The sequence below is a fragment of the Wyeomyia smithii genome, chromosome 3, assembly GCF_029784165.1.
Source record: "Wyeomyia smithii strain HCP4-BCI-WySm-NY-G18 chromosome 3, ASM2978416v1, whole genome shotgun sequence".
NCBI classification, from domain to species: Eukaryota; Metazoa; Arthropoda; class Insecta; order Diptera; family Culicidae; genus Wyeomyia; species Wyeomyia smithii.
The window spans coordinates 5,707,045-5,717,347 of NC_073696.1; the positions used below are offsets into that span (position 1 = coordinate 5,707,045).

The following is a 10,303-nucleotide window of genomic DNA, read 5'->3' on the forward strand; positions in this document are numbered from 1 at the left end:
TACCTCAGACACCATTATGAGTTGTAGGATGGCAACTTCTGGTTTCTGGAAAACAGCAAAAAATGATCGAATAACACCCAATATTGTTGTTTCTTCAACCAGAATGACGCATAGAGGCCAGAAATCATCTTAAATACCATTTTGAAATCCAAAATGGCGACTACCGGTTTATGAAAAACAGCCTAATATAAACAAATGCTATTCAATATGAGTATCTCTGGAACCAGAATGATGCAATGAGCTAACAATTGACCTCAGGCACCATTTTGAATTGCTGAATGGCAACTTCTAGAAAACAGTCGATAATGACCGAATAATACTCAATATGGATATTTCCGTAATCGAGATGATGCATAGAAACCAAGTATTGATCCTGGACACCTTTTTGAATTTAAAGACAACCACTTCTAGTTTCTGGAAAACAATCAAAATAACTAAATACCTCCCAATATGGGTATTTCCGGTGTTAGATTGATGCCAGAAAATCTGCTGAAAATAACCGAATACCACCCAATATGAATATATTCAAAATTAAGGCGATGTACAGAAGCCAAAAGTCGGTGATGTTGTCATTTCGATAAAACCAATCATTTTAAACGATTTGTTATTTGACCTTGATCATATCCTATGGCCGATTCGTTGTGCATTTGCAGATTTTAAACACATCGCAAGGAATCAATGAACTTGGAACGTTCAAATAGTACGATACCACATTTAAATTATGTTGAGGTCACATATTATATCGATCAAAGCAGGTATAGCTTTCAATAGTCTTTGATTTTCTTCTCTTTCCATAACTTTTGAGCCACTTATCAAATTGTTATGAAGTTTTTTTTTATTTGTAAGTTTGAAAGATTACTCGTTCGTATGGCACTAGTTATGTTCAAATAAGTCATGTAATCTTCGAGATAATAGACTTTTGTTGTTTTATAAACAATTTAATACATAACGGTTGCTTAAGTTCGATTATAATCAAATGAAATGGGAACGTATAGGGCAGCCATAATTTGAAACCACGTGTTCAATCATAATTCATCAGTTAACCCTTAACTAGCCCGCTCATCTGATAATAATATTAATCAAATCGGTTGTGTAGTTTCTGAGATAATGAAGTTTCGTGATTTTCACATTTCGGTACATTACAGACGAAGTTACAGTAAAATTCAATAGGGTGTTATGAGGCAGCTAGTCTTTTAATTTTACACTAATTATGTGAAAACCGGGTCAGTCATCTTTGAGAAAAGTGTGTGAATTTAAGTAGTCTTGTGAATATTTTACTTTTCATAGCTGTATTTCACATTTTTAAACATAACAGGCAAATTAATAGTCCGATGGCAAAACAAATCAATAGGGTCTTATGAGGCAACTAGACCTTTCATTTGACACTGATTTTATGAGAATCGGTCCAGCCATCTCTGAGAAACATGAGTGAGATTAAACAGTCTTCAAAACACGTTTCTTTTCATAACTTTCGAACCACAAGTTCAATCTTCATAAAATTCAAAAGTTAGGGGTTTTTTAGGTAGCCCGTTCATTTGAAACCAATTTTGTTCAAATCGGTAGTGTAGTTTTTGAGATAATGTTGTTTCATGATTTTTACATTTTGATACATCACCTCTAAACTAAAAATCCGATCACAATGGAATTTAATAGGGTCTTATGGGGCACAAAGACCTTTCATTTGCAATTGATTTCATGAGAATTGGTCTAGCCATCTCTGAGAAAAGTGAGTGAGAATAAAAATCTGCACATACACACACACACATACACACACACATACACACACACACACATACATACAGAAAATGCTCAGCTCGTCGAGTTGAGTCGAGTGATATATGCCATTCGGCCCTTTGGAGCACTTTTATACTTTCGGTTTTGCAAGTGATTTCTATACCTTTCTAGGAGAAAGGCAAAACGATCGATCACTTTTTCGCACCCTAATGTATATTCCAGCATAACTCTTAAATTCCTGAACCGGTTTCCAAAATTGGCATTCGAATTTTTTTACAAAAAAGGCGGCTATAGGCGTATTGGAAAGAGGAAGGGAAATTCTCTAAATAAGGGTCAAAAGATTTTTCGTGCATTATGGAAACATTATGAATTCGATGATTGCCGAGCATTCGGTCATGTCTGGAGGCTGGAAGTTGATTTTCGGAACACATTCAACGCTATTTATAAATCCAAGATGGCGACTGAGCTATATGATACTGTTGAAAACATTCACAAACCTCCAGAATAGTGATACTTTCGGAACCAGGATAACACTTAGAAACCAAAAACCAGTGATCGACGACATTTAAAAATTTAATATGATGACTTTCGGTTTCTACGAATCTGCGAAAACCGATTTATACTCGCAATCGGGGCATTTTAGGATTCTGGATTATATCTAAAGACCAAATTTAGATGTTCAATGCCATTTTTAAATCCAAGATGGTGACTCTCGGTTTCAGAGAAGCTGGGTAAAATTGAGGAAAACGTTCAATTTCGATTTTCGATAGGATGACACTGAGACGGGGGGGTTTGTGTTTTTTTTTTGTCGTAATGTGATGATGTTTTATCTGGCCGAAACACACACCATTGGCGTGGTGTTTTTGAATAGAAATAACATTTTCTTCTAACATTCGTTCTGGTACATAAAGAGTGGAACGACCAAAAAGTGCTAAGACAGAAATAACGTTTAGAGTATGTTTATTCTTAGTTTTTTTTTTCTTTTTGAAGTTCATACATTACATTATAGAAAAAAAAAATGTTTAGTTTTTCTGCGGCGAACCCGAATGCCTTCGGGCCTTCTTTTTCACATTTTCATATGCTGCATCAGATTTTGTACAATCGATTTGTCGACCTTCTCAGCTGCTACACGCCAGTTCGCCTTGATTTGCTGCTCGCTCCCGGCAACTTTTTTTTGTCTTCCGAAGGTTCCGCTTTAGGATGGCTTAGTGTTGTCCAACCGGGCGAAGCTCTGGGGTGTTGGGCGGGTTATTATCCTTAGGCACGAATTGGACGTTGTTGGCCGCATAACACTCCAGGGCCTTTCTTCCGTAGTGACATGAGGTCAAATCTGGCCAAAACAGCCCAGAATCCGTGTGCTGCTGCAGGAACGGCAGGAGTCGTTTTTGGAGGCACTCGTTGATGTAAACTTCCTTCCTAATCACTTTGGATACCGTCGTTTGAGACAGATTGAGCTTTTCGCTAATTGATTGTGTGACAAGAGCGGAAATTCTTGGTGCGCCTGCAGAATTTTTAAACGTTGTTTCTCTTGCGTGGAGGTAATTTTGACAACTGAAGAGCATGCGCCGTGAACAAAGTAGGCTTATCATTCTACAGACCTGTGCCAAAAAAATAGGGGTTACTATTTTTTTAGAATGTCTATCATGGGATCAATACTACGTTGAAGTTAACCATTTTATGGTCGTTCTACCCTTTATCGTGATAAATACCCAAACCACTGGGCCTGAACCATGATTTTGACAAAAATAATGAAGTTGTGTGTTTTTGTCCTTTACTTTGACCGGTCTGCCACTACCTCCTTGGTGAATTGTTGTTGAGGTTTGGAGTAAATTATACACATTCGAAATCGAAACCGGAAGTTTTTCGCTTTCGAAATGGTTTACCGTAAACTATTTGCCCAAATCGTTGGGCAGTTTAGTTGGAACTGTACTATGCGCTTGTGCAAAGCTTCTTGTTTCGACGTCATTTTAAACTGAACTGAGTATGCAAAATCAAAACAAAAAATACTGGCATAAAAAGGAGAGAGAGAAAGCTTGCTTATACGTACTATCATTTTGCTCTGAGCTTGGTTGTAGTCGATTAAGAGAGCCTCAACAAAAATCCAACATTTTGGTTGTCACCCGTTAATCCCAATTCAATCTAAATTGTATCAAAATCGAATCCAAATCCCATCCTAGCCCGCTTCAAATCCCAAGTCCAATCCAAATCTAATTCAAAATCCAAAACTCAAACCTGATTTGAATATCCGAATTAAAATTAAGATCCAATTCAAATCAAACAAAAATCCTATCCAAACCAACTTTAAAGCCAATTCAAATCCATTTCAAATACCATTCAAATCCAATCCAAAGCTAGTTCAAATCGAATCCAAGGCGAGCTGAAAGGTTCTGTTCGAACTTTTTGAACACCCTGTAAGTCCTCAACTCTGTCATAAGATTCTGGTTGAATTTGACATATTTAAAACGTGATGAACCAAGCTGAGAGATATATTATGTAGTAATATTTAAAATTCATCAGACAATGTTTCGTCTTAATGAATGAAATGAAATGAATGAATAAATAAAATGATTAAAACCACAATAACAAAAAGACAATTACCGTGCTGGATCGAAACCCGTACAGTACCGAAATCCGTGCACCTTGGTGTTTTCTTCAGTTTTAAGCATTATGAAAAAGAAAATTCATATGATAGTTACATGTACATATCCGTTGAGTTGTTGACCTTCTGTTAAATTAAACTATGCGCCAGTAGGCTATGAAATAAAAATATTAAAAATGAAAAATCAATCGTGTATCGGTTTCAGTTGTCATTTCGTTGTATCGTTAGAGAATTTATTTAAGAAGTGTTCTTCAGATAAAAACGATTTTCAAGTGGGATATAAGTGTTTTACTCTGTGAATCTTTTTGAAACTGATGGAACAGGTAAGTCTTTGTCGTTTTCGAGTTGTATATTGTCTGATAAATAGTGTAAATTGTATTTATTCAACAAAAACTGTGCCGTACGGATTTTGATTCTTGTTATTTGCTTGAATCGAAATCCGTACAGCGTGTGTATCATGCATATATAGTTGAACTTTCTTCTTATTTTCAGCATATAATGGAAGAAAACAAGTATAAATATACGGCAAACATTTTCGAACGAGCTGTGACTGAGGTGCGCAAGGGAAAGTCGTACCGGGAAGCTTCGAGAGGTTCCGGCGTTCCGGTTACTACGAAACGCTACGAAAGTTGCACTATTTCAGCTGATATAAAAATTAGAAAACCGTGTGAAACTTTAAAAGATGTTCATTTTTGTACTTCTATAACTATACGGAGTTTGATTTATTGTTGTATGGACTTTGATCCAGTCTATATCGCGTGTGTGCGGATTTAGATTCAAAAGTGTACAGGTTTTGATTCAGACAAAAAACTGTGTACGGATTTCGATTCAAAACATGTTCTATTTAAACATGATTTTTTCGAGTTTCGGAGTGATTTTAATTGCTTGAAAATAGTGATAAAATATAAGTGGACCTAAAACTAAACATGTCAGCTTAAAGCAATTTGTGATTTCTTGATTTTATATTGACCGTCGAAGATTATCAAGTGCTTAGGTGTACGGATATCGATCCAGCACGGTATCTTCAGCGGATCCTCAGGCGACGCTAAAACGACGTTGAAATCAAACAGATCTGCAGTCTCGTTGAACCTCATTGACAAGAACCTGATCGCTTCATACTGGCCGTACCGACTATACCTTGTCTCTATGTTCAGAAGCTGACATCTTCGCAGATTCCTTTACGGAGCTTATACGCTCAATTCCGTGACGCGAATCCATTTTGTTAGTCAGGACCTTCGTAACAAAAATGACTTGTGCGTTGGATCTCCTCATTTCCAACGTCTCAATAGCATATAGCGGTGTTCATAGCAAGACAGGTTTGCGATTTTTTTTGGACATTTTTATTTTGACAGCTGCGGTCAATCCGAATATTGTTGAATGGACACCAAGAAACAACGGCAGATTCAAGCATCGAACGTATCAGGGCGCAGTACAATAATTTCATGCACACTGCATCTCGGAAACTATCGGCAATTCTGAATAATAACCCTCTAGTGCCCCGTGTCGCCTTTAGAAGGTCTTCAGTTACACCTCTAAAAAGCTTCAATCAATACTTAAAAAATGTTTATAAAGATTCATAGTAAATTTTTCGAAGTCCGTCTAAAAATTAACTTGGGCACTAGAGAATTAATTCAAGCTGCCTGTTGGATCTTGAGATGGCATCCTCGAAATGTGTCCAGAATGTGAGCTGACTATCAAAAATTACACCATGATCTCTAACTTGGCACACGCACTGGCTGTTTAAAAAGCTGATTGGTTGTAGCTTTTTGCTGAAGGTGAAGACGTTACATTCATCTACGCACAGGGTAAGGAGGTTTCGGTTGCTCCAAACACTGAAAGCATCAAGCATCTTTCGTAGTTACGGGCACTCATCAAAGCGGGCTGTAGTCATAAGAATTTTCACATCGTTCGCAAATCGGTAATATAACAGTAATGCTCATTACGGGAGTCACTCCACGGTGGAATCAGCGTAAAGTAAATGAAGTCCTATTACGGGACTCACGTGAGTGAGAAGAACATCGCAAAGTGACATCTGCCGCGAAATCTGGGTTATTGTTGCATATTACGGGAGTCATTTCACGGTGAAATATATTTTCTTTCACGCTCACTTCTTTTTTTGAGACCTATTCCCGATTCCATCTCAAGTGATGTGACAAAAATCACCTCCGTGAAGTGAGATTGACAGTGAAGTGAAAAAGAGAATAGGACAAGTGAAATGAGCGAGTTTCCCAGCTCAAAAATTTAAGCTTTTAAACTTCCCCTATCTTCGTGAAATCATTTCACCGTTCAAAATGATCGTGAAATAATTCCATGCGAAACGTCGCTTTTTCCGTTTCCACTTCACTCATATTACACTCATAATAACCCAGGTTTCACGGCAGATGTCACCTTGCGACGTTTTTCTCACTTACGTGAGTCCAGTAATAGAATTTTATTCACTTCCCTAGTTCCTTATAAGTGTCATATCACTGAAGTGAAACAGAATAAGCGTTTCGCGTGGAATTATTTCACGCCCATTTTGAACGGTGAAATAATTCCACGAAGATGCGAAGAAGTCTTCAAAATTGATTGATTCGTGATCTATTGATAAATATTCGATTTATTTTCAGCAACAAAACGAATGAGAATTTGATCCGTACCCTGAAGCGGTCAAAGTTTCAACTTTTTGACCAAAAAAATGCTTCATGAAATTTTCGATACCGAAAAAAAATTGATGCCAAATGTCTTAGAAATGCAAAATACGTCAAGATCTAAAGATGTTATCTAAAAAATAGAGAAAAATCGACTTTCTGGGACTAATTGATGAAGAGAGAAAACAAAAGTGGGCCCAAATTGCTTTCTGGCGGCACTCCAGAAGAAGTAATAAATGGCTCAGAATGTGACGACCCAATGTAATCACTAAGAGATAGATAGGCAAACCGTCTAAACACTGACTGTCACTTTTTCCAACGCCTGCTGGTTCCCTGAAAGTGGTCTTACAGTAAAGAGCTATACATCACTGGGTAAAGGATATTTCGAGGAACGAAATGTTATATAGTAATCATACTTTTGATTACTCTAGCTATAATAATGTGATTTTTATTGTGAAGTGTTCGAAGTTTGAGACTGTTCGAAGTTTGAATCATCTCGTACATCTCGAGTACTACCTACGGTAATGCACAAATCTGTTGTTATGACAACTGCTAAACAGCGCATGCGCAATTGTGTTGTTATGCGCAGTGCAACTAGATCAACAATCGTTGTATCAGTGGCTGTTTTAATTGACTATAAATTGATGATGAAAAATAATATTCAACCCTTTAAAAATGAGTTGTTTTTTTCCTTTGAATATTAAAATCGTTCTGGTATAGATTCAGCGTTATCTCGACATAAAATCTAACAAAACTGGAAAACGTTGTTAGATATACGATAACAAAAGTTAGAGTGATATTGGTTACACTGCAAGCGTTTTGTTTATCATGATTTACATGATCGAACGCAAGAAGTCTGTGAACACAACATCCACTTGCAACCTCGCATCCTTTGAGTACACAAAGAAGAGAACTGCGACAAATTGGTTGCGATGGATCTCTTGGGGTAAAATCCATGTTGGTCACAAAAATTGTAATTTTTACTGTTGTGACTGCTATCTCGAAAACTGTAGGTAGAACAAGCACATAATGACGTGATTCCTCGATAGTTGACTATGTCACATTTGTCCCCTTTTTTATGAATCAGCAAGAGCATTGATTTGAGAGATTAAACAGCTTGACAAGAGGCACCACCAGTCCTTTCGTGCAATTTAACATTCATCGAACATTGTGGCCGTCTGGTCCTAGATAAGTGGAGTGTTTTAGCTTTCGTATTTCGCTCCAAATCTACTTTTATGTGAATCAAAATACTCCACAATTGAAGCTGTCTTGTGGAGTATCACGTAATGCAGCAACTGCAGACAAAAAAGCTGATTTAACGTAACTTCGATGTTGACGACTGTCCACGTGGAGGAAGGACAAAAACCTTCGAAGATGCTGAATTGGAAGATTAGTACGCAGGAACAGCTCACTACGGTATTATAAGTTACCCCCCAAGCTATTTCCAAGTGATTGCATGCTTTGAAAAGGATTCGTAAACAAGCAACTAGGGTTTCTTAAGATTCGATACCAATGGATGCTGAGCGTCTTTTTTTCGACCATGAAAAATTGCTGCAGCGGCAAAAAAGGAAGGGTTTTCTTTATTACATCGTGACGGGTGATAAATGACGGCAACCCGAAAAAAGAAAATCATATCGACTCGTCGGTTATATGGCCCGGATTTAAGGGGAGGGATGGGGGTGCAGCGGGGGCAAATGCCCCGGGCTCCCCACATTATTATTACTTGTTCAGTTCGATGAAACATGGTCTGGCTAACCAGCATTTCTGCTCACACTGTTTCATACGGTTAGAATTGCAATACCGGGATTGATCTCAATATTAACCTACTGTATAACGTATACAAAATCGATCAAATGCATATTTGTCATGAGTAATAGGTCATTAGTAAGGTCATGGGTAAGTAACAAAACTTAGTTAAAACACAAAGGATGGAGTTTCAACAAACATCCATGATTATTAGTACAACTTTTCTTTCTATTTTGAAAAATTGCTAAAAATAACATAAAAAATATATTGTTACGATATTACCATAATCGAAAAGGGTATAGTAGTACGTATTTATTTTCAATAAAAAGACATTTAATTATTTTATGGGCTTCAGTGTGCTTCTGAATCGTATTATTAGTCCTCAAGAATTAAATACTTTGACTCTAGGGATAGTAAATTAAAAATGCTAGTAATTCCGCATAAAAATTTTTGGCTTACTAGTATTTTTTCCAGTTAACAGTTTGTCCAATTTGTGTTCTGCAAGAGCCACCAGTCTTGCCCTAAGACCTTGGTTATGGACCGAACCGACTTTGTGACTGTTTCGCCTTATTTGAGCGAATATAAGAAATATACACATGCACGATAAACGAGGATTTTGCAGCAATTCCTCGTGTGCACACAATAGTGCTGTGAATTCGTAAACTTTTCTCTAGTAGAAGAATATGCCTATTACCTATAGGAAAGATGATACCATAATCCCGCACTTGATTTATCATTAATCGAACAAGTACAAATTGCACGTCGTTCTCGTTTCTTACCGCCTAAAAGTGTTTCCACCAATATTATAATATGATTGTTTGACAAGATGATAGACATAGTTTGATAACCTTTATCTTTTGTAAAGGGCGTTGAAACAAGCATAACAAAACACTTGCAAGTAGTCCACAAAAAATACTTGACAGCGGTGGGATTCGAACCCACGCCATTTCTGACTGGTGCCTAAAACCAGCGCCTTAGACCGCTCGGCCACGCTGCCTTGGTGAGGATGATTGCTTAGTAGCCGATGCAGCACAGGTGGAAAAAATACTAGGTTAGACGCTTTTCTTTTACCACCCACCACCGCACACACACCCATACACACAACACCGAAGTCAGCTTTCACTTCAACCGGAAGTGCACATTTGTTAGTGATAAAACTTATGCCTTTGTCACTGGGAGAGCGAGCGAGCGAACAGTTTAAATCCTATCATTAGTCAGCTTCACGAGAGGCAAACGCGCGTAGCACTCTAAAATAGTTGAACATGTGCTGACATTAGTCAAATTTGAAGGTGCTGCTAGAGCCGACTCAAGCAACCGTCTAAAGCAAGAATGATCGCCTCATAATCGTCATATCAATTTCTGTAGAATTTCCTTCTCCTCCGCACGGTAGTAGAAGGAATGTTCGCTCCAGGGAGTTGAAGGAGTTGAAGTTACTTGGTTGGCTTTTTGTAAAATGCATCCCAAGCGTATCGTCATCATCCGCAGGGCGATGATTGATGGCGTTGTGACAACTATTTTAATAATATTTAAGATGTTAAGTATTTTTGTTTCTGGAGGAGGAAAATAAACAAATTAGGCCCGATTTTCGGCAGTT

At 37.6% G+C, this 10,303-nt stretch overlaps 1 non-coding gene across 1 annotated transcript; it reads right to left on the reverse strand.

Moving 5' to 3' along the window:
- Positions 1 to 9,626: 9,626 nt before the first annotated feature.
- Trnal-uag (transfer RNA leucine (anticodon UAG)) lies at positions 9,627 to 9,706 on the reverse strand. The gene has a single exon. It is a non-coding gene; the product is annotated as a tRNA-Leu (tRNA).
- Positions 9,707 to 10,303: the final 597 nt, after the last annotated feature.